General features: G+C 44.4%; 1 protein-coding gene and 1 pseudogene across 2 annotated transcripts in view; both read left to right on the forward strand.

Annotated features, from left to right (window-relative positions):
- Positions 1-47: 47 nt before the first annotated feature.
- The window catches only part of CDC14B (cell division cycle 14B), a gene marked incomplete at its 5' end in the record, with an annotated part of 139,132 nt that continues 114,480 nt past the window's right edge, over positions 48-24,699 (forward strand). The window contains one exon of the mRNA XM_080670814.1: positions 48-361. The remainder of the gene's footprint in view (positions 362-24,699) is intronic.
- Positions 10,985-12,371, forward strand: LOC308248287 (guanine nucleotide-binding protein subunit alpha-12-like; annotated as a pseudogene). Its single transcript has 2 exons — positions 10,985-11,306; positions 11,974-12,371. The product of its transcript is annotated as a guanine nucleotide-binding protein subunit alpha-12-like (transcript).

The raw sequence follows: 24,699 nt of genomic DNA on the forward strand, positions 1-24,699 counted from the left end.
GGCGGACGGGTGGCGGAGGCGGGGCCGCGGGCTGGTGGAGGGTCCGCGCGCCGGGCGGTTGTGTGAGGCCGTGAGGGGGCGTTGCTGCCCGTCTTGCGGGAGGCGCGCTGGGACCCCGCTGACCCGGAGATTCCTCCCGGAACCCCGCTGCCAGAGAGAGCTCCCCACCCCCCGGGCGGGGGCCAGGGCAGCGGAGCCGGGGAGTAGGCCGACCTCCTCAGGGGCAGCGGCACCGGCGGCTCTCGGGCCGCAGGATCGGGGCTGCCGGCCCGCGCCGCCCAGACCGACCTGGTCTCGAGAAGCTGACAGTCGGTTCTCACGTGGAAGCTCCTGGCTTTCTGATGTTGGCAACTAGTTAAAAGTAAGTCATTACGCGGTGGGGAGCCAACGGAGACCTCTGTGACTGATGTACGCGACTCTGCCCTCTGTGTGGTGTCACCGGACCAAGTCCCCTCTCTAGCACAGCGTTCCCAGCTCATCTTCTTGGGGGCAAAGAGGACTTCGACAGTTCAGTGCCTCGCGCCCTCCCAAAGGCTGCACAACATAAGCAGATGTACAGTCACTGTGCGTTTTAATGTCCTGAGGCAGGGGGGTTAGGAGAGAAAATGTCTAGAAAGGCTCTGGGGGACGAGGATAATGAGAAAAAGGTGCGAAACACTGCTTTCGGGGAAGAGATGCAGGCGTTCCTGAATAGTTGTCTGTACATTAAGGGGTTAAAGCAAACTAGCATTCACACACGTACTACACAGGTAGTTTACTTGGTCTTCACAACAGGGTAAGCCTCATCCCACGTTCTGTATGAGAAACGGAGGCTCAGAGGGTTTGGGTGGCTTGCCGCAGTCAGAGCTATTAATGAAAGAACTGAGATTTAAACCGTCAGTTGGCTCCAAACCCACCCGCGCATCCTGTCTCAGCCTCCAGTCCAGACCTGTCCCGACCTCCTTGTGCACCAGAATTTCATCTTGTGACTTTTAACAAGTGCAGATTCCCGGCCCCGCCTTCAGAAATGTGGATTCAGTGTAGAACCAGGCTGGGGATCCGCATTTTAACCACTTTCCTAGGTGATTCCATTTTGGGGATTCAGGGAGCATTTTGAGAATAAGTACTGGAGTCTAATTTCCCACCCAGTTCTCCTAGGTTGTACCCAAGGGACTCAAAATGCCCCTTCCTGAGCAGAGATTCCAACTCATGCAGACAGGAGGAAGTCCTTTGTTGGGAGAAGCCAAGGCTTATGATGAGACTAGAGACCCAATGCACGAAATTTGTGCACTCAGGGGGTCCCTCAGCCTGGCCTGCACCCCCTCATAGTCTGGGAGACCTCAGGGGATGTCTGACTAAGGGAGCGGGCCTCACACAACCACCTGGCGCACGGACCCTCCATCAGTCAGACATCCTTAGCACTGCTGTAGAGTCAGGAGAGGCTCCCGTCACTGCTGCTGCTCTTGCCAGCTGTGAGCCTGGCTTCTGGCTGAGTAGTGCTCCCCCATGGGAGCACACTGACCACCAGGGGGCAGCTCCTGCGTTGAGTGTCTGCCCCCTGGTGGTCAGTGCATGTCATAGTAAGCGGTTGAGTGGCCTTAGCATATCATTAGCATATTACACTTTGATTGGTTGAACAGATGACCAGACACTTAGCATATTAGGCTTTTATTATATAAGCCTAGAGGCCCGGTGCATGAAATTTGTGCACTGGGGGGCAGTGTCCCTCAGCCCAGCCTGCACCATCTCCAATCTGGGACCCCTTGGGGGATGACTGACTGCCGATTTAGGGATTGGGCCTAAACCAGCAGTCAGATATCCCTCTCACAATCCGGGACTGCTGGCTTCCAACCACTCACCTGCCTGATTGCCCCTAACCGCTTCTGCCTGCCAGCCTGATCACCCCCTCACCACTCCCCTGCCAGCCTGATTGATGCCTAACTGCTCTCATGCTGGCCCAATTGCCCCCAACTTCCCCCCGCTGCCGGCCCAGTCACACCCAACTGCCCTCCCCTGCCGGCCTGGTCGCCCCCAACTGCCCTCCCCTGCCGGCCTGGTCGCCCCCAACTGCCCTCCCCTGCTGGCCTGGTCGCCCCCAACTGCCCCCCCGCAGGCCTGGTTGCCCCCAACTGCCCCCCCCCCCGCTGGCCTGCTCGCCCCCAACTGGCCCCCCCCCGTCAGCCTGATAGCCCCCAGCTGCCCCACCTGCTGGCCTGATCGCCCCCAACTGCCCTCCCTTCCTGGCCTGATCGCCCCTTACCACCTCTGCCTCAGCCCCACCACCATGGCTTTGTCCGGAAGGACGTCCGGAAGGTCTCTTGGAAATCTCGCAGTCTAATTAGCATATTACCCTTTTATTAGTATAGATGACTCAGGACACAGATTAAATTTATATTACCCTGTTTCCCTGAAAATAAGACAGTGTCTTATATTAATTTTTGCCCCCAAAGACACGCTAGGTCTTATTTTCAGGGGATGTCTTATTTTTCCATGAAGAAGAATACGGTACACATTTATTGTTAAATGAAAATAAAGGAAATTTATTACCTGTATACGGTACGGTAGTACGGTAGTTGTCAACACAAACCAGACAAACTGTGAATCCTACAGTATCAAGAATTTACTCATTTATTCAATGACAATCATGTCATCATCTTCTGGAACATCATCATAACAATCCAATTCCTGAATTTCCTGGTGAATGTCTTGTGACTCCATTTCTTTCAGAATCAGTGGACCAAATCTCTCATGTTTAGCAATAGCACTGTCTTTAAATGAGTACTTCTTGTCAAGGTAGCCTGCTCGCAGTGCATTTGCAATGCAACTGTCAGTGATTTTCTCCCATGAATTCTTCACCCAAGTCACAACTTCTTGCAGTTTAGGTTTCACAAAGTTTCCACGCTGATTTCTCTCCATTCTATTTTCAACGTAGTCATTAATTTCCATGCGCAAATTGTCTTTGAATGGCTTGTTTATTGCAATATCAAGAGTCTGGAGATAGGCCGTCATTCCTGCGGGAATCATTATCTGATCTATTTTTCTTTCGTGAAGAAATGTCTTCATGTCTTTAGCGCGGTGAGTGCTGGCTGCATCCCAGACTAGCAGACCTCTTTGGCTCCCTCGCATAACAAGCGGCAGCATTAAATCGACCCACTTCCTTATAACTGCTTGTGTGGCCCAGGCTTTTTCAGTTTCGAGAATAAAAATGCCCAAATCACGTTCAATCTTTTCCTTCTTGCCCTTAGAAATGATTAAAGGTGGGATTTTAGTGCCATCCAGACGAATTGCCAAAATATAGGAAACACGTGCACTTTCGTAAGCAGTGGAGGGACTGTACGCTAAGGAGGCACCCCGCTGTTCAATTGTTGTTTGAGATGATTGGCCCATAAACACTGCAGTTTCATCCATAGCAATCATGTTGGAAAGATTGTATTTAGAGAAGTCAGCATCATCAATAAAGGACTTGAATGCAAGTGCTCGCTTAATAACTTGAGTATCTTCCAACCTAAACAATGTTGTAGATCTTCTTAAAGACAGTTCACTTCGCTGAAGGAAATTATCCAGCCAGTGTTGTGATGCTTTGAAGTCTTCGGGGGCTATGTCAAACTGTGGTGCCATTGCAAGGGCAAATTCTTGAATCTGAGCCCTATTCACAACCAAAGCCTTTGCTCTCCTGTCAACAACCCATTCACAGATCAGGTCTTCCAGCTCGGAAAATAATGGTTGCCGACCTGATCTGCACTTGCGCTTTTTAGCATTTCCCTTGTCCACTTGTTCAATGAGGTTACCATACTCTGCTCGCCATTTTCGGACCAATCGGATACTCAACATCTTCTCTTTGCAGAAAGCAGTAAGATTTTGGCCCCAAGAGTCTTCCACGATTCCTTTCTTGTACTCCACGGAGTAGCTTTTTCTTTTTGCACTCATTTCTAAGGGTAAAAAAAAGGAATTGGGGTATCAAGGTGGGGGGAGGGGGATCACTCAAAATGACACAGGGGGGATCAGAGGGGGGAATCAAAATGGCACAGGAGAATCAGAGGGGGGATTACCATTTTAGTAACCCCTTTTGATCCTCCTGTGTCATTTTGATTGCCCCCTCTGATCCTCCTGTGTCATTTTAAGTGATCCCCCTTCCCCCCACCCCTGTGCCACTGAACACCTTCACCAGACATCCCCCCTACCCCTTTATCAGACATTTACCCCCTGGGGCCTGCCTGGGGACTGTCACTGGGCTTGCTGGGGCCTGGATCTGGGCTGGAGCAGGGTCTGCCACTGACTGAGAACCTTCAGTCATCATGAAGGCGGCCGCGAGCATCAGGTAGTGTCACCAGAGACAGACCAGCACTCACCACCTTCGCCGCGTCCCGTCCGCTCTAATCCTCCTGTTCTTCTACACGCATCTGCGAAAGTCTCCTCCTCTCTCTCGCCCCGCGCTCACCGCTCACTCCGACCTCCGCTCCGCCTCCACACAGCAGTGACGTCAGGACTCCGCGTAACGTCACTGGTTGCTAGACGCCAGTTGGGGCGGCCCTAGCAACCAGTTTACTGTAAATTAATTTTCATTCTGAGACAGAGCCTGGGGGCCTTATTTTCGGGGGGGATGCCTTATATTTCACTCAGAAGGAAACCTGTAAGTAGGTCTTATTTTTGGAGGATGTTTTATTTTTGGGAAAACACAGTAGATATTTAAAACAATGGCAGGAATATATTTTTAAATGTACCATTAAAGTAAATCCTACATTAGCTGGTTTGGCCAAGTGGATGCAGCATTGGCCCCAAGACTGAAGGGTCCCCCGTTTGATTCCAGTTTAGGTCACATACCTTGGTTGCATGCTCAATCCACTGCCCTGGTTGGGGCCACATGGAGGCAAACAGTGTGTCCCTCTCACTTCGATGTTTCTTTCTCTCTGTCTTCCCCCTCCCTTCCACTCTCTTTAAAAACCAATGGAAAAGTATTCAGATTCAGGTGAGGACTAACCTCCTCACCCCCAAAAAAGTAAATACCTAAAAATATATGTAATAGTAACCAGTACAACTACAGAATACTTTGAAAATAGCATTTTTTTAAATTTCTATTTAAGTCAAACATTGAGTATAGAGATTTGGAAAATACCAATAAGCAAAACCAAAAAACCAAACCCCAAACTGTTAATATTCCATTAGTTTACTAATCTAATTTGCCTTTCTCTTAATCTATAAGTGGATTCTATTTAGAATGGTCATATAAAGTGCCAGCTCTGCTATAAGGGCTTGACCCTCTTCATTTCAATTGAAATTTTGAACCTGTTCCATGCATAAATGGGCTTAGTCTTACTGTAAGGTCAAACTTATCCACCCTGTTTATAAACCACAGTAGATTTTGACTTTCCTTGGGTCTGTTTAGGGAAAGGCATGATTAAACTAGTTTTTTTAAGTTCGTTTTAGTCATCTGAATAAAACAAAATAAGAAATACTATAAAAATGGAATATACAGAAACGTTATCCTATATAATAAAAGGCTAATATGCAATTGTCCCCTCGACTGGGAGTTCGACCAGGGGGCGGGGCCAGCCAGCCAACCACCCATGCACGAATTCGTGCACCGAGCCTCTAGTAAAGGAATAAAAGTCAACCATACTCCCATTATCTGTATTTTGGTCAGTCTCTTTCAAGTCTATGATTTTTCTCTGCCTATTTATTTTTTACATACTGTGTGCACAATTTTTGTATTTGACTTTCTTGAAGAAAAATGTTTTACCATTCTGTCAATTTTTAATATTTTAATACATTGCTGAAATAATGTGCTGTAGCTAATGCCAATGTTTGTCTTTCCCAGCTCCCCCACCTGAGTTCTGCAGGTCAGGTTCTTCCTAGATGCTGACCATCCTGACCTGGATAATTTATAGTATTCATTGTCATCATTGCTCTCATTTCTTGAACCTGCCTTATATCACTGTACTTCATATTGGCAGCTTACCAGGACAGGCTTACCTTCACCATATCCTAGTGTGCACTGTTATTGGACTGCTATCCCTTTCTTCCTCATAGCTGAGTTCATTTTCTCAGCCCCAGTGCTGACTAATCTCCACGTTTCCTCTATTCTTTTAGCCTGTTTTGCAAAGGACCTAGCATGCATCTAACTTAGCCTGCCTAATTTTATCAGTAAAAGGCTTTACACAATTAGCTGACTCTAGTTCAGTGTTTTATTTCCTTTGAGCAAAAGCATATTGAGAACAAAGACGAGAAGCAGGACCACAGGGGAGGTTTTCTTCTCTCTTTGATTAGTTGTGTGTATTTCCTGGTGCACATGGGAAAAGTATTCTCATTTAGATAATTTTCTTCTCTTCCATCTGATGCAAATGGTTAGATATTTCTAACAGGCATTGTGGATTTTTAAATTGTGAATGCTCTCAATGGTCTAAATTGCTATAAAGATATCGTAGAATAATTATGCTTTTAGCTTGTACATTTCAGGGTCTTGTTTTGTAATTGATTATTACTTGGATCAATGGTAGACCTTTTTTAACAAAATATATTTTTATTGATTTCGGAGAGGAAGGGAAAGGGAGAGAGAGATAGAAACATCAATGATGAAAGAGAATCATTGATCGGCTGCCTTCTGCACATCCACATTGGGGATCGAACCTGCAACCCAGGCATGTGCCCTGATCTGGAATTGAACCATGACCTCCTGGTTCATAGGTCTGTGTTCAACTACTGAGCCACATGGGCTGGGCAGTGGTAGACCTTCTTGACAGACAAATCAAACTAAAATTTTTTACATTCATGAAGATGGAAACAAAATTGAAATGTTTTCCTTTATATTAAATTTTAGATTTTTAAATTTTATACTTTAAAAAAATCTAATTTTTCTAGGTGATTATTACCATCAGAAGTAATATCTTTTTTTGTCACATAAATGGTAGAGTTTATTGTTTTCAGCAGAGTGAATCCTGTTTTATTGGGCATTTGGGGAAGAGATCTTAACATACATTAATCACTAATTTTGTGCCAGACATTGAGCCAAAGTCAGCCTGTTATTCTGTTTACCCTTCATTCCTAAGCCTGTCCCTCAGGGCATGCTGAACACCTCTGACTCTTTTCCACACAACAATCCTTTAAATATTTGGATTCATCGCTCCTTTGGTGTATGCTTTCTTTCTTTCTACCAGACAGTTGCCTTTTAAAGGTCAGGGACTATTTTATTTGTCCTTGTATTCTCCCATACTTCTCATAGTTCTTGGTACCTAGTAGGGGCTCACGTATTTATTATATTGAATTGGGCTGTTGTTCATGTGAGTCCCTAACTCTCCTGGCCTCTTCCCCTGTAAACATACTCCAGTGTACCTGTCCCATTTAAGCTATGTTCCTGATTTATTCTGTCCTCCTACTTTGAAAAAATATACCTGCACAAGAACACAATTTTACATGATTTAAAGTTGGAAAAATATCAAAGCTTACCTACTTTTATTATCACTGAACATGTCAAAGTTTTCTGTTACCAGACATAACTGAAAACCGCATTATTTATTTTTGTTGCTCAAATTGTTCCATCTTTTGCCACTGGGGCTCTTTCAGTTGGCTTCTGTATCCCTTTGACATATTCCCAGCAGTTTGTGTTTTGAGTACCTCCCTACTTTGTCACTGTAGAATGTATGCTCTAGGCTCAACTTATATATTTTGTTCCAGCCCTAAAACCAGCCATTTCAGCAAGGATCCCTATATCCTTTTGTTGGAGAATGATGTTAGAAACCAGGATTTGATCTGATGTGCTCATCATTACTGGGGTGTCATTGCTTTTAGACCCTGTCAGTGACCAGAGCTAGGAAATAAATGTATGCATATTAACCTGTATACTAGTATACATACATATCTGTATTATTTCTCCTTTTACTCATCAGTTTCTATATTAAGCTAAACAGGAATTCCCAATGATGACTTAGACACTAATTCATAACTACCGAGGTTCATTCTAGACTTCGCCCCTTCCGTATCTGTCATCCTTCATTCCAACAGTGAGAAACCTGGCCCCTACCATTCACTATCTTTTTACTTATTTTTTAGTCCTAGTGTATACGACGGCAGCATCAGAACTTCTAACCAGTACCTCCATGGGAAGCAGCATTACCACCCACAGTGCTCATGTACAGTTCCTTTTGTCTTACAGTTTCCAGTCATTTCTAAAGTTACTTAGATCCTTTCCTCCCTATTATCTCCAGTGAGGTTATGTCATACATTTGTAATACAATTAAAATCTTTTTTCATAGTCTCCATTCCATGTTGTGATTCCCCCCACACACTTAGTTGATATTTTTAAAATTTGCATTTTAAAATATTACATAAGGTTCATTCTTTGCGCTATAAAGTTCCATGAGATTTGAGAAATGAATAACATCATTTACCCATCACTGTAGTACTAGAAAAAATAGTTTTATGGTTCTAAAAATTATCTAATATGTTAAAAATATAATTGGTTTATATACCATGAGAAATATATGCTATAATTTTTTCAGACATTTCGTATTCAGAAATATTCAAATTAATACCAATTTCTTTTCTGCAAGAAAAAGAAAACTACAGCAACCACACTTTTACACACACTTATGACCTTTTCATTTTTTCTTAAAAATACAATGTATGGATAACTAGTATCTATAATTTACTAATATTTAAACAGAAAAAGGAGTCTAGGCTTCTTGGGAATGTCAAATCATTTTCTCTCTCTCTTATAATCTATCCTTCCTATCAGCCTTTGCTCTTGCTTTCACTTTCATCCCCACTCCTCATTCTCTTTCTCTCTCATTTTGCCCATTTTTAAAAATTGGGTTTTGTGTTTTTTTTTAACTGTTTAGACTTAAAATTTCTTTGTATATGCTAGATACATATATTTTATGATCTATGTCAGTGGTCGGCAAACCGCGGCTCGCGAGCCACATGTGGCTCTTTGGCCCCTTGAGTGTGGCTCTTCCACAAAATACCACGGCCTGGGCGAGTCTATTTTGAAGAAGTGGCGTTAGAAGAAGTTTAAGTTTAAAAAATTTGGCTCTCAAAAGAAATTTCAATCGTTGTACTGTTGATTTTTGGCTCTGTTGACTAATGAGTTTGCCAACCACTGATCTATGTGATTTGTAGATATTTTCTCACAGTCTATGTTTTCATTCTCTTAATAGTGCTTCACATAGCAAAAGTTTTTCATTTTTTTTTTTATATATATTTTATTGATATTTTACAGAGAGGAAGGGAGAGGGATAGAGAGCTAGAAACATCGATGAGAGAGAAACATCGATCAGCTGCCTCCTGCACACCTCCTACTGGGGATGTGCCCGCAACCAAGGTACATGCCCTTGACCGGAATCGAACCCGGGACCCTTCAGTCCTCAGGCCGACGCTCTATCCACTGAGCCAAACCGGTTTCGGCAAAAGTTTTTCATTTTAATTAAGTTCAACTTAAAATGTTTTCTTTTATGAATTTTGCTTTTGGTATTGTTCTTAAAAACTCATCACCATTGGGTCATCGGCAGCGGCCTTGGCCTGAGGGAGTGCCCAGCTGCCACGCGGGGCTTGCCTTGCCTGCAACGGAGTCCTTGGCCTGAACGGCCATATCCGGCCTGGCGCGGACCTCAGCTGCTGTCTACTGCCTGCCAAGGTTGGCAGAGTTGCAGCCTGGACATCACCCACCTTGTAGCCCCTTGTCAGGATCTTGCTGCTGGGCACTGGCAGGAGCTGCAAGTTCAGCTCAAAGAATAAGGCACCATCTTTGAGCCCATCAAGGGCTCAAAGGTCCTTGTGGATGCGGGGGAACATTCCGTGGCAATGTTCGATAACAAAAGACTTGGCATGTTCCTCATGGCCTTTAAGAACAAAGCCGGACTGACCATAGAGGCGGCTGCCTTCTGGCTGTACGTGTCTACCCTGAGCACCCTTACAGGCACTTGGACATCAGGGAGGCCTTCAGTCACAGGAGCAAGTTCCAACTATGTTAATCAGTGAAGTACTTCCTGGACAATTTGGACCAGATCTGCCAGCTGAACTACTTTCCTAATAAGCAAGAAGACAACCTGCTGGCGAGGAAAGCCACTAAGGGCATTGTGGAGCATGACTTTGTTATTAAGAAAATCCCTTTTGCCCTAGCCCAGTGGTTGGCGAACTGCGGCTCTTTGGCCCCTTGAGTGTGGCTCTTCCACAAAATACCACGGCCCGGATGAGTCTATTTTGAAGAAGTGGCGTTAGAAGAAGTTTAAGTTTAAAAAATTTGGCTCTCAAAAGAAATTTCAATCGTTGTACTGTTGATTTTTGGCTCTGTTGACTAATGAGTTTGCCAACCACTGATCTATGTGATTTGTAGATATTTTCTCACAGTCTATGTTTTCATTCTCTTAATAGTGCTTCACATAGCAAAAGTTTTTCATTTTTTTTTTTATATATATTTTATTGATATTTTACAGAGAGGAAGGGAGAGGGATAGAGAGCTAGAAACATCGATGAGAGAGAAACATCGATCAGCTGCCTCCTGCACACCTCCTACTGGGGATGTGCCCGCAACCAAGGTACATGCCCTTGACCGGAATCGAACCCGGGACCCTTCAGTCCTCAGGCCGACGCTCTATCCACTGAGCCAAACCGGTTTCGGCAAAAGTTTTTCATTTTAATTAAGTTCAACTTAAAATGTTTTCTTTTATGAATTTTGCTTTTGGTATTGTTCTTAAAAACTCATCACCATTGGGTCATCGGCAGCGGCCTTGGCCTGAGGGAGTGCCCAGCTGCCACGCGGGGCTTGCCTTGCCTGCAACGGAGTCCTTGGCCTGAACGGCCATATCCGGCCTGGCGCGGACCTCAGCTGCTGTCTACTGCCTGCCAAGGTTGGCAGAGTTGCAGCCTGGACATCACCCACCTTGTAGCCCCTTGTCAGGATCTTGCTGCTGGGCACTGGCAGGAGCTGCAAGTTCAGCTCAAAGAATAAGGCACCATCTTTGAGCCCATCAAGGGCTCAAAGGTCCTTGTGGATGCGGGGGAACATTCCGTGGCAATGTTCGATAACAAAAGACTTGGCATGTTCCTCATGGCCTTTAAGAACAAAGCCGGACTGACCATAGAGGCGGCTGCCTTCTGGCTGTACGTGTCTACCCTGAGCACCCTTACAGGCACTTGGACATCAGGGAGGCCTTCAGTCACAGGAGCAAGTTCCAACTATGTTAATCAGTGAAGTACTTCCTGGACAATTTGGACCAGATCTGCCAGCTGAACTACTTTCCTAATAAGCAAGAAGACAACCTGCTGGCGAGGAAAGCCACTAAGGGCATTGTGGAGCATGACTTTGTTATTAAGAAAATCCCTTTTGCCCTAGCCCAGTGGTTGGCGAACTGCGGCTCTTTGGCCCCTTGAGTGTGGCTCTTCCACAAAATACCACGGCCCGGATGAGTCTATTTTGAAGAAGTGGCGTTAGAAGAAGTTTAAGTTTAAAAAATTTGGCTCTCAAAAGAAATTTCAATTGTTGTACTGTTGATATTTGGCTCTGTTGACTAATGAGTTTGCCGACCATTGCCCTAGCCAGTTTGGCTCGGTGGATAGAGTGTTGGCCTGCAGTCTGAAGGGTCCCAGGTTCGATTCTGGTCAAGGACACATGCTCAGGTTGCAGGCTCAATCCCCAGTGGGGGCGTGCAGGAGGCAGCCAATCAATGATTCTCTCTCATCATTGATGTCTCTCTCTCTTTCTCCCTCTCCCTCCCTCTCTGAAATCAATAAAAATATATTAAAAAAAGAAAATCCCTTATAAGCCCAGCCAGCCTGGCTCAGTGATTGAGCGTCCACCTATGAATCACCTATGAACCAGGAGGTCAGAGCACATGCCTGGGTTGCGGGTTCATCCCCAATTGGAGGCGTGCAGGAGGCAGCCAATCAATGATTCTCTCTCATCATTTATGTTTCTATCTCTCTCTCCCTCTTCTTTCCTCTCTGAAATTAATACAAATATATTTTAAAAAAGAAAATCCCTTTTAAGATGGTGGATGTGGACAGCCAGTGGTCCCAATGCCAGAAGTGGTTCCAGTGCTTTGATGGGATCACTTCAATCCTGTTCATGGTGTCCTCGAGTGAGTGCGACCAAGTACTCGTGGAGGACTGGCCAACCAACTGCCTGGTGGAGTTCGAGAACATCTTCAAGACCATTAACAACAACAAGACAGACCTGCTGGTGGAGAAGATGAGGAGTGTCAGTATCATCAAGCACTTCCTCAACTTCCGGGGTGACCCCCACCAGTTGGAGGACCTGGAGCTTCTACCGCTGGCAGGAACCACAGCACGCCCGCTGTTCCACCACTTCACCATGGCCATCGATGGAGAGCATCTGCTTCATGTTCCATGCAGTCACGAACATGATCCTGAAGGAGAACCTCAAGGACATCATGCTGCAGTGAGAACCAACTCCACGCCGCCCACCTTGTCCTGGGTGGCTTTCCATGTGCATGGCCAGCATCTGAGTGGGTGGTGGGAGCATGGCGGATCCCAGGCCGAGGACTTGGGGGCTTTGATGAACTACTGAATCCTGGGGATGGTACACTACTGAGACTCTAGATTACTCTGATGTGAATCTGCACTAGCAAGTAGCCATTGCAGCTCTGACACAGTGTCACCGCTGAGTGTCATGCACGTTCTCTCTAATGCAAAACACAGACCAGCTGGCTTTGCAGACAGCTTTCCCTCCAACTTCTGACAGACACTAACCCCAAAGCTATGCCTAATGGTACTTTGTAGGAGACTGAGTGCGCACTGATGCTGCTAAATGCAGTCCCTGTGCCTGCCCCGCGGGAGTGAGGAGTGAGGATGGGGGAGTGTCTCAGTGCCACCGACCAAAGTGAATGAGTTGCTTTTAAAACTCTTGTGCCAATTTCCTGAGAACCCCCAGTGCATGCTGTTAGATGAAGCCCAGGCCCCCAGCCTCGGAGGATGGGGTCCCGGGTGTGGTCGTGCCTTAATGCCTCCAATGTGCTCTGTCTTTCCTGCCTGTCACCTTGCCCTGATCGTGTGGATAGGGCATGTCCCTCTCCCACTGCACAGCACACATTGGCACTTAGTACTCCTTACCACCCTGCTGTCCTGCACCCACTGGTAAAGACAAATAAACTGGCCTTGAAGGTGACAGTACCTTCTTTCACCAACTTCTTGTACCTGCAGTTGGCTGCATGGAAGCAGTAGAAGTCTTTCTGTCCTTTGGCTTCTGGAAGCTGCAGGGCTACCAGCACAGCCCACGTTCAGCACAGCTGCGTGGTTCACTGGTGACGCTGACCTTTAGGAAGTGCCAACCCTGCACAAATCTGAGTCCCTGCAGACTGCCACAACTCCAGTGCCTCTTAGAGCTGATCCCCATTCTCAGCCCTCCTCTCCATCCAGGGTCTTGTCCAGGGCTCCTGCTTCTAGAATGTTCACACAACACATGCACACTGTCCGCAGTGGCTCCCAGCTGGGGGAGTTCAGAAGCTGTGGGTGTGACAGGGCTGTTCAGTGGCACCCAGTCACAGTCCACCTATCTGCCAGATGCCACTATGTAAAAGTACATTTTATTCCACTGCAAAGTCTGTCTTGGTGGTTAGGGCTTTCCTGGTATTTGAAAGAAAAGAAAAAAGAACTTCCTCTGTAGCTGGCACCAGAATTCATTGAGGTTTAATCGTACAATATAGGGTCCTTGTATCTAGGCCATACTGTTCCCCTCCTGTGTCCCTTTGCATCTCTCTTGGCTCCATGTCAGCAGGCCAGATAAACCTGAATCGTGTAGTAGAGGCTGACCCAGAAGAAAAGAGAGGAAAAACCTGCTTCTGAGTTACCCTTGTTATCACTATGTTTTTAATGAGGAGACAACATGAAATTTTTTCCCTCTTGGTGATCTAGGCTGTGTGGCAGTATTCACTGAGCTTTCAGCTCTTTTTTTTTTTTTTTTTAAATTTTCACCCAAGGAGTGAGGATATTTTTCATTGATTTTTTTAGAGAGAAACATTGATGTGACACATCGATTGGTTGCCTCCACACGCCTCCAATGGGGGGCGGGATTGGATCTGCAATCCATGTACCTACCCTTGACCAGGAATCAAACCTGAGCCCTCAGGTGCGCAGGCCACCAGGGCTCAGCTCTTTTTTTTGTTGTTGTTAGAAAAAACTGTTTTTGTACTGCTTCCTGTGGCTCTTCATACGCTGAGAGGCAGTGACCCAGTATCAGTTTCTATGTGAAGCTTAGAGGGAAGGAGCACTAGGCAGCACTGGAGGGGCGATTCTGAGATCACACTTGCCTTTGATGACAGTGGGGGTGCTCCCTGCCAGTCACTGTGTTGGGTCTCATAGGTGTGTGAGTATTTGAGCTGTTACCAACTTGAAAATGTGGCTCAGGTGAGGCTGCTGCATCCTGGCTGGTGCACCTGCTGGTCACTGTGTCTGAGTTCTTTGCCTTTAATCAGGTTGATCCATTTGCTCATTCACTTTCATGTAAGTACTAGTGGCCTGGTGCATGAAATTCGTACACATTAAAAGGGAATTAATGCCTCCAATGTGCTCTGTCCTTCCGGCATGGAAGGACAAATAGCAAATTTTAATATTGCTATTTGCCCTTTCTCTATAATAGAAGTGTCAGAGATGAAAGAAAATTAGTAAAATGTATATGAAAATCTCCCTCCTGTCAGAGTCTGGGGTGCACCGTGGGACCCAGATTCAAGTCCCCGCCCACCCACATGCACCTTGAAATCGTGCGAGACCCAGACCAGCCAGCCCTCCCCCTGTCAAGCCCCACCGGCCGGGGGTGGAGGGGCGCAGCCTCAGGTCCCCCAGCCTGGCGCCAGGCAGGGGGTGCAGCCTCAGGTCCCCTGGCGCGGCCTCAGGTCCCCCGGCCTCAGTGCCAGGGAGGGCGGTGTGGCCTCAGGTCCCCCTGCCTGGCCTCAGGTCCCCCAGCCCCGGCATGATAGCGTGATGATCATTTACATATTAGCTCTTTATTATATAGGATTATATAGGATGAGGGACTATGACTGCTTTGGGCTGACCAGAATGCAGGGTGAGATGGCCCAAAGGCCAGGACCCGACAGCTCAGCCAACACCCCTGTGGGCTTTTCGCTGAGCCTGGGGATTCCAGGGCCAAGAGGAAGGCATCAAAGAAGCCGATCTAATTCTGGCATTCATCATAACCAGAGAAGAAGATAACTATTTGCAATGCTGAACTAAACGATTTATAACTTTTCTACACTTAGACTGTAGTCATTTTTGCCTCTAAAATCTTCAGCTTTTGTAATTTTTTATCTTAATTTCACTGTTACCCTTGATTGTTATCTTTTGTATTGAGATGTTGGAGGAGCAGGAGGTAGTTGTGCCTCATCTATTATCGCAAAAATGTAACAATAAACTTCCTCAAATAAAAACAAAACAAACAACTCTGCACCAAACCCAAAGTCATGCAGATTTTCCCTTATGCTTTCTTTTAGAAATTTTATAGTTTCTGCATTTTACATTTAGGTTATGATCCATTTTTAATTGACTTTTGTGTTAGGTTTGAGTGGTTGTTAATGGACTTCGAGTGTATAGCATCGTTTGTTGAGAAGACTATAATCTCTCCGTTGAGTTGTCTTTGTAGCTATGTCAAAAAATGACTATATTTTTGTGGGTCTATTCCTAAGCTCTCTATTCTGTTCCATGATTGATGTGTCTATTTTTTTGTGTATGTGCTCCTCTGTGTTCATTACTGTAGCTTTTAGTAAGCGTTGAAATCGGGTAATATGAATCCTCCAACTTTGTTCTTCTTTTCAGAATTGAAATGGCTATTAGTAAAATGTACCTTTGCCTTTTCATATAAATTTTAGAATAAGGCTTATGTATGTCTATAAAAATCTGGCAGGGATTTTGATAGGAAGTGCAATAAGCTCTTAGCTAAGTTTTGGGAGAATTAACATTTTTACTATGTCTTCTAATGCAACTACACATATCTCTTTATTTAAATTTATTTTTTATGTTGTTCATTAGATTCTACAAAATAGTGAGATCATATGGTATATGTCTTTCTCTGACTGGCTTATTTTGCTTAGCATAACACTCTTCAGGTTCATCCATGCTGTCCCAAAAGGTAAGATTTCCTTCTTTTTTTACAGCCACATAGTATTCCATTATGTACATGTACCACAGGCTGTTGTTGTTTTTTGTTTGTTTGTTTTTTGTTTGTTTGTTTTTTACCCATTCATCTACCGATGGGTACTTGGGCTATTTCCAGATCTTGGCTATTGCAAATAATTCTGCTATAAATTTAGGGTGCATGTATTCTTTCTGATTGGTGTTTCGGGATTCTTAGGATATATATTCCTAGAAGTGGGATCACTGGGGCAAATGGCAGTTCCATATTTACTTTTTTGAGGAAGCTCCATACTGTTTTCCATAATGGCTGCACCAGTTTGCATTCCCATCAGCAGTGTACTAGGGTTCTCTTTTCTCCACATCCCCGCCAGCACTTGTCGTTTGTTGATTTGTTGATGGTAGCCATTCTGACAGGTATGAGGTGATACCTCATTGTTGTTTTAATTTTCATCTCTCTGGTGATCAGTGACTTTGAGCATTTTTTCATATGTCTCTTGGTCATCTGTATGTCTACTTTGCAGATATGTCTATTTAGATCATTTGCCCATTTTTTAATTGGATTGTTTGTCTTTTGTTCAGTTGTATGCGTTCCTTATATATTTTGAATGTTAACTCTTTATCATATGTTTCATTGCCAAGTATGTTCTCCCATACAGTGGGCTCCCTTTCCGTTTAGTTGATGGTTTCTTGTGCTATGCAGAAGCTTTTATTTTGATGTATTCCCATTTATTTATTTTCTCCTTAGTTTCCTTTGCCTTAGGACAGTGGTCAGCAAACAGCAGCTCGCGAGCCACATGCGGCTCTTTGGCCCCTTGAGTGTGGCTCTTCCACAAAATACCATGGCCTGGGCGAGTCTATTTTGAAGAAGTGGCATTAGAAGAAGTTTAAGTTTAAAAAATTTGGCTCTCAAAAGAAATTTCTATCGTTGTACTGTTGATATTTGGCTCTGTTGACTAATGAGTTTGCTGACCACTGCCTTAGGAGATGTATCTGTAAGCATATTGTTACGAGAGATGTATGAGATTTTGCTGCCTACAGTTTCTTGTAGGTTTTTTATGGTTTCACAACTTACATTTAAGTCTTTCTCCATTTTGAGTTTATTCTTGTGTAAGTTGTCTAGTTTCATTTTTTTGCATGTATCTGTCCAATTTTCCCAACACCATTTATTGAAAAGATGGTCTTAACTCCATTGTATGCTCTTGCATCCTTTGTCAAATATTAATTTAGTGTAATGGCTTGGGTAGATTTCTGGGGTCTCTGTTCTAATCCAGTGATCTATATCCCTGTTCTGTGCCAGTACCAGGCTGTTTTGATTATGGTAGCTTTGTAGTATAACTTGAAATCTGGTACTGTGATCCCTCCAACATTGTTGTTCTTTCTCAATATTGCTGCAGATATTCGGGGTCTTTTTTGGTTCCATATAAATGTATAAAGTATTCTAGATCTGTGAAATATGCTGTTGGTATTTTACTAAGGATTGCATTGAATCTATAGATTGCCTCAGGTAGTATGGACTTTTTAATGATGTTAATTCTATCAATCCATGAACACAATATATTCTTCCACTTGTTTATATCTTCCTCTATCTCTTTTTTCAATGTCCTGTAGTTATCTGAGTACAGGTCTTTTACCTCCTTGGTTAAGCTTATTCCTAAGTATCTTAATTTTTTTGTTGCAATGGTAAATGGGATTGTTTGTTTAGTTGCTCTTTCTGAGAATTCGTTATTGGTATATAAAAAAGCCATCAATTTTTGGGTGTTGATTTTGTATCCTGCTACATTGCCAAATTCATTTATTAAGTCTAGTAGTTTTTTGGTGGAGTCTTTAGGGTTTTCTATGTAAAATATCATTTCATATCATCTGTGAATAATGAGAGTTTTACTTCCTCTTTTCTAATTTGGATGCTTTTTATTTCTTCTTGTCTGATTGCTATGGCTAGGCCTTCCAGTACTATGTTGAGTAAGAGTGGTAAAAGTGGACATACCTGTCTTGGTCCTGTTCTTAGGGGAAATGGTTTTAGATTTTGCCCATTGAGTATGATGTTCACTGTAGGTTTGTCATATATGGTCTTTAGCATGTTGAGATATGCTCCGTCTATTCCCACTTTGCTGAGAGTTTTTATTAAAAATGGGTGTTGGGTTTTGTTGAATGCTTTTTCTGTGTCCATTGATGTGATCATGTGATTTTTGTCTTTTAATTTTTTTATGTGATGTATCACGTTTATTGATTTGTGAATATTGTACCAGCCTTGCATCCCTGGAATAAATCCCACTTGATCATGGTGTCTGATCTTTTTAATATATTGCTGGATCCAATAATGCTATTATTTTGTTGAGGATTTTAGCACCTATGTTCATCATGGTTACTGGCCTGTAATTCTCTTTCTTTGTAGTGTCTTTATCTGTTTTTAGAATTAGAATAATGTTGGCTTCATAAGAAGAGCTTGGAAGTGTTCCTTCCTCTTGGATTTCTTATAATAGTTTGAGGAGGATAGGTGTTAGTTCTTCTTTGAATGTTTGGTAAAATTCCTCTGTGAAGCCTTCCGGACCAGAGGCTTTTGTTTGCTGAGAGTTTTTTTATTACTGCTTCTATTTCAACAGTTGTTATTGGCCTATTCAGGTTTTCTGATTCAGTTTTGGAAGATTGTATTTTTCTAGGAATTTGTCCATTTCATCCACATTGTCCAGCTTGTTGTCATAGAGTTGTCCTTTGTATTTCTGTGGTATTGGTGGTTACTTTACTGCTTTCATTTCTGATTTTATTTATTTGGGTCCTCTTTGTTTCTTTTTTTAAAAAAATAAATCTTTATTGTTCAGATTATTACAGTTGTTCCTCTTTTTTCCACCCATAGCTCCCCTCCACCCGGTTCCCACCCCACCCTCGCCCTTACCCCCCTCTCCACTGTCCTCATCCATAGGTGTACGATTTATGTCCAGTCTCTTCCCACACCCCCCTCACCCTTTTCCCCCCCCCCCGAGGATTGTTAGTCCACTCCCTTTCTATGACCCTGATTCTATTATATTCACCAGTTTATTCTGTTCATCAGATTTTTTATTCACTTGATTTTTAGATTTACTTGTTGATAAATATGTATTTGTTGTTCATAATTTTTATCTTTACCTTTTTCTTCCTCTTCTTAAAGAATACTTTTCAGCATTTCATATAATACTGGTTTGGCGGTGATGAACTCCTTTAGCTTTTTCTTATCTGTGAAGCTCTTTATCTGACCTTCAATTCTGAATGATAGTTTTGCTGGGTAGAGTAATCTTCCTTGTAGGTTCTTGCTATTCATCACTTTGAATATTTCTTGCCACTCCCTTCTGGCCTGCATAGTTTCTGTTGAGAAATCAGCTGACAATCGTATGGGTACTCCCTTGTAGGTAACTAACTGTTTTTCTCTTGCTGCTTTTAATATTCTCTCTTTGTCTTTTGCTCTTGGCATTTTAATTATGATGTGTCTTGGTGTGGTCCTCTTTGGATTCCTTTTGTTTGGGGTTCTCTGAGCTTCCTGGACTTGTAAGTCTATTTCTTTCACCAAGTGGGGGAAGTTTTCGGTCATTATTTCTTCAAATAGGTTTTCAGTATCTTGCTCTCTCTCTTCTTCTGGCACCCCCATAATTCGGATGTTGGTATGCTTGAAGTTGTCCCAGAGGCTTCTTACACTATCTTCATATTTTTGGATTCTTTTTTCTTTTTGCTTTTCTGGTTGGGTGTTTTTTGCTTCTTTGTATTTCAAATCTTTGACTTGATTCTTGCAATCCTCTAGTCTGCTGTTGGATCTCTGTATATTATTCTTTATTTCAGTCAGTGTATGCTTAATTTCTAGTTGGTCCCTTTTCATATCCTCGAGGGTCTCACTAAATTTATTGGCGGTTACTAGAGTACTCTTGAAAAACCTTATAACCGTGGTTTTGAACTCTATATCCAGTTGTTTTCTTTCTTCCATTTCTTTCATTTGTGACCTGTTTCTTTGTCTCCACATTTTGGCTGCTTCCCTGTGTTGATAGAGTGGCTTTGTGTGCTAGGTGTCCTATAGGGCCCAGTGGCTCAGCCTCCCCAGTTACCCGAGGTGGACACTCTTGTTGCACCTCTTTGTGGGCTGTGTGCACAGTCTTGTTGTAGTTAAGCCTTGATTGTTGTTGGTATCACTGGGAGGAAGTGACCTCCAGGCCAATTGGTTGTGAGGATCAGCTGTGTCTATGATGGGAGAACTTCTGTGCTGGAGACACCCTTATGAGGCAAGACTTGCTTCAGTGGGGCTTTGGTGCTCACTGAGTCTGCCCCCTGAGCGTGTCCCTTATGTATCTGAGGAGTTGTAATCTGGATGGTCCCACTCTGACCACTGGGTACACTGGCTCTTGGATCTCCAAGGAGGTGCAAATTTAGCCTCTGCCTGAGGCCACCCAGCAGGAGCTACAGAGAGATCTGCAGATTCCTCTTCTATATTTGAGGTTTGCAGGTGCTCAGATGAGGCCCAGCTGTGAAGCAATGCAAGCTGCTGTGGGGCCTTGGGCCTTCTTTTGGATGTTCTGGGTCTCTCTGACTCAGCTGCAGTTTGTTAGGAAATTTTAGATTTCAAAAGGCCAGGCCATTCATATGCAAAAGCCTCTGTGCACAGCTTGGGTGGGGCAGGGTCTCAGGGTGGAGCAAACAGCAAGGGCTGACCGTCAGCCCTCCTCTTTGTTTCTTGATGAGTCTGGCTTAGGGTTCATTAATCTTGTTTATTCTTTCAAAGAATTAGCTCTTGGTTTCATTGATCTGTTATATTGTTTATGTAGTGTCTATGTCATTTATTTCTGCTCTAATCTTTATTTTTTCCTTCCTTCTACTTACTTTTCTTGTTGTTCTCTTTCTACTTCTAGTTGTTCTCTTTCTAATTCATTAAGTTGTAGGATTAAATAGTTTATTATTAATTTTTCTTATTTTTTTAAAGTAGACCTGCAGTGCTATGGACTTCTATCACAGGACTGCTTTGGCTGTGTCCCAGAGATTTGGGGTTGTTGTGTGTTCATTTTCATTTACTTTGGAAAGTTTTTAATTTCTTTCTTGATCTCATTGGTAAACCATTCATTGTTTAGTGACATGCTCTTTATATTCCAGGTGTTTGAATGTTTTGGGGAGTATTTACTGTGATTGATTTCTAATTTCACTCCATTGTGGTCTGAGAAGATGCTTGATATTATTTCAGTCTTCTTTAACTTGTAGAGACTTGTTTTGTGTCCTAACATGTGGTGTATCTTTATGAATGACCCATGTGCACTTGAAAGAATGTATATTCTGCAGCTTTGGGGTGAAATGTTCTGTAAATGTCATTTAAATCCATATGATCTAGTGTGTCCTTTAGAGTCACTGTTTCCTTGTTAATTTTTTGTCTGGAATACCTATCCAGTGAAGTCATTAGAGTGTAAAATTATCCTACTATGCTTGTATTGCAATGTATCTCTCCCTTAAAGTCCTCTAGAAGTTTTTTTTTATATATTTAGTTGCTCCTATATTGGGTGTATATATGTTTACCAGGGTTATATCATCTTGTTGGATCGATCCCTTTAGTATTATCTAGTGACCTTTGTTGTCTCTTATGATGGCCTTCATTTTGAAGTCTCTTTTGTCAGATATGAGTATTGCTACTCCAGCTTTTTTTTTTTTTTTCATTTGTCTGGAAAAAAATTTTCCATCCCTTCACTCTCATCCTGTATGAGTCTTTTGTTTTGAGGTGGGTCTCTTGTAAACAACATATAATTGGGTCATGTTTTTGTATTTATTCAGTTGTCCTATGTCTTTCAATTGGAGTGTTTAATCCTTTTATATTTAAGGTTATTATTGATAGGTCCTTATTTATTGCCATTTTAATTCTGTATGCCTAGGTTTCTCTCTCTATTTCTTCTCATTACAGCACTCCCTTTAGCATTTCTTGTAATGCTGGCTTGGTGGTGATGTACTCCTTTAGTCTTTTTTGTCCAGGAAGCTCTTTATTTCACCATTTATTTTGTATGATATCCTTGCTGAATATAGTAATCTTGGTTTTAGATCCTTGTTTTCCATTACCATTCCTTTCTGTCCTGTAGAGTTTCTGATGTGGAATCAGCTGACAGCCTTATGGGAGTTCCATCAGATAAATTTCCTATCTCCATATCATTTATTTTTTCTTCTAGAGAAATCTCTTATTCTTTCATTTGGGGGTTGTTGTTTTTTTTGTCTCCCCATTTTGGCTTCCTGTTTGGGTTTGTGACTATGTATTAGGTATATCTGGTACCCCTTCTCAATATCTACAGTGTCAAATGCTGTTTCTGACTAATTAGATCAGCAAAGACTCAAAGCCTCCAGAGACCCACCTCTGCCTGCAAACTGATTGGATTCAGTCTTGAGTAGCCCTCAGCCAGTTCTCCCACAGGTGTGGTGAGAGGTTTTCCAGCAGGGTGGGGGCAATTGCTTCTGCCTGGAGGCTAATAGTTATTCTCAATTTCTTAATGGGTTTCAGAAACTCCACACTGTGGGGCAATGGGTTTTCCAAAGGGTGGGTCAGCTGTCTTCCCCCAGGCAAAAACAAAGCAAAGGTGTGCCTGAGAAAGATGACCTTTGCAGCATGAGGAATAACTCAGCACAGGAAACTGGGGTGTCTGCCTTCTGAGCTCTAACCCCAGAGCCCACAACCCTGGCTTCTGCTCACACAGCTCCAGTCCACTCTGCTCTCCCTGTGTCAGAGCACAAGGTGTGTTGGCCCTTTTAAAGGGTGCCTGCATTTCCAGCCGTCTCTGACTGGCAAATAGCAACCTTGCTGCTTTTTACAACCAGATGTTATTTGGGCACCTTTCTCAGTTCTGGTTCTCTCTGCTGTGGTGCTTAGCTTGTGGATTAGACCTCAGATTTCTCAGTGGCAACCCCCCATAGCTGAGATATCTCTCCAGAACTTCAGCTGCTATCTGTGGGAGCCAGGCCAGTCCTTTTGTGCCTCCGCCCTTCCTACTAGTCTCTATGTGACCTCCACTTTTTGTCCTTGGTTATCAGGGTTCTCTCCAGCCAGTGTTCAGTGGATTTTTCAGTGGCTGTGCCTGTGCCTGTGGCCCAGGAGAGGGACAAGCTGCCTGCTCCGTGGTCCCGGGTGCCAGCGGCTGGGGCTGTAGCCTGGGAGAGGGACAAGCCTCCCGCCCCATGGTCCTGGGCGCCAGCAGCTATGCCTGCGCCTGCCGACTGGGAGAGGGACAAACCGTATACCCTGTGGTCCTGGGCACCAGTGTCTGTGCCTGCCCCTGCGGCCCAGCCCGGGAGAGGGACAAGCTGCCCACCCCGTGGCCCTGGGTGCCAGCGGCTGGGGCTGTAGCCTAGGAGAGGGACAATCCGCATGCCCTACAGTCCCTGCGGTCCCGGGTGCCAGCGGCTGCGCCTGCGGCCTGGGAGAGGGACAACTGCCCACTCCGCAGTTCTGGGCGCCTGTGCTGTGGCCCAGGTGAAGCTGCCCACCCACGGTCCCCTGTGGCTGCAGCCAGCCTGGGTGAAGCCAGTCTGGGCCCTGGGTGCCTGCGACCAGCTGGAGGAGGGAATCCTGGGTCCCAGGTTCAGGGCTAGGCAGTGGGGGTTAGGGGTGATCAGGTCAGCAGGGGAGCAGTTAGGGGCAATCAGGCAGGCAGGCAGAGGTGGTTAGGGCCAATCAGAGAGGCAGGCAGAGGTGTTAGGGGTGATCATGCAGGCAGACAGGCAAGCGGTTAGGAGCCAGTGGTCCCAGATTGCGAGAGGCAGTTGGATATCCCCCGAGGGGTCCCGGATTGGAGAGGGTGCAGGCCGGGCTGAGGGACTTCTCCCTCTGTGCACATGCACTGGGCCTCTAGTTCTTTTATAATCTCAGTTCTTGTGTTATGTTAGACTAGAGGCCCAGTGCATGGATTCAGGCACAGGTGGAGTCCCTCAGCCTGGCCTGCGCCTCTCGAAATCTGGGACCCCTAGGGGGATGTAGCAGTGCTAAAGCAGCAGGAGGGGACTGCCGCTCATCCCAGCCCCGCTGCACCTGCCACTGCTGCGGAGGTGGGAGAGGCTCCCACTGCCACAGCAGTGCTCGCCAGCCATGAGCCTTGAGTGGCGCTCCCGCTGTGGGAGCTCACTGACCACCAGGGGGCAGCAACTGCATTGAGCTTCTGCCCCCTGGTGGTCAGTGTGCATCATAGTGACCGATTGACTGTTGTTCCAGTCGTTCGGTCGTAACTGTTGCTTAGGCGTGTGTGTGTGTGTGTGTGTGTGTGTGTGTGTGTGTGTGTGTGTATAGATAGATAGATAGATAGATAGATAGATAGATAGATGTATATATATATATATATATATATATATGTATTATAGTATTACTTTCTATTCTCTAGAAACTAAGCAAATATCCTTAATTACACTGGTAATCAAGTTAATGATTTAATATAAGTTAAATGTAAGTTAAAACAAGGAGATGCCATTCTCTAGCACATGAGAGGCATTAAGGAGGAAGTGCTGCCAGGAGCACCACTCAGTGTAGGATTCTGAGGTGGTCAGAGAAAACAACACATTGGTTAATACTTCAATAATTATGGGGGGAAAATGAGAATTAGCCCCATAGAAGAGTGGTAAGGGCATCCAGAATTGGCAAGAGTATAGAGGAAGAGGCCCTGGCTGGGTAGCTTAGTTGTTTAG

Source organism: Plecotus auritus (assembly GCF_963455305.1).
Source record: "Plecotus auritus genome assembly, chromosome: 5".
In the NCBI taxonomy this organism is placed as follows: Eukaryota; Metazoa; Chordata; class Mammalia; order Chiroptera; family Vespertilionidae; genus Plecotus; species Plecotus auritus.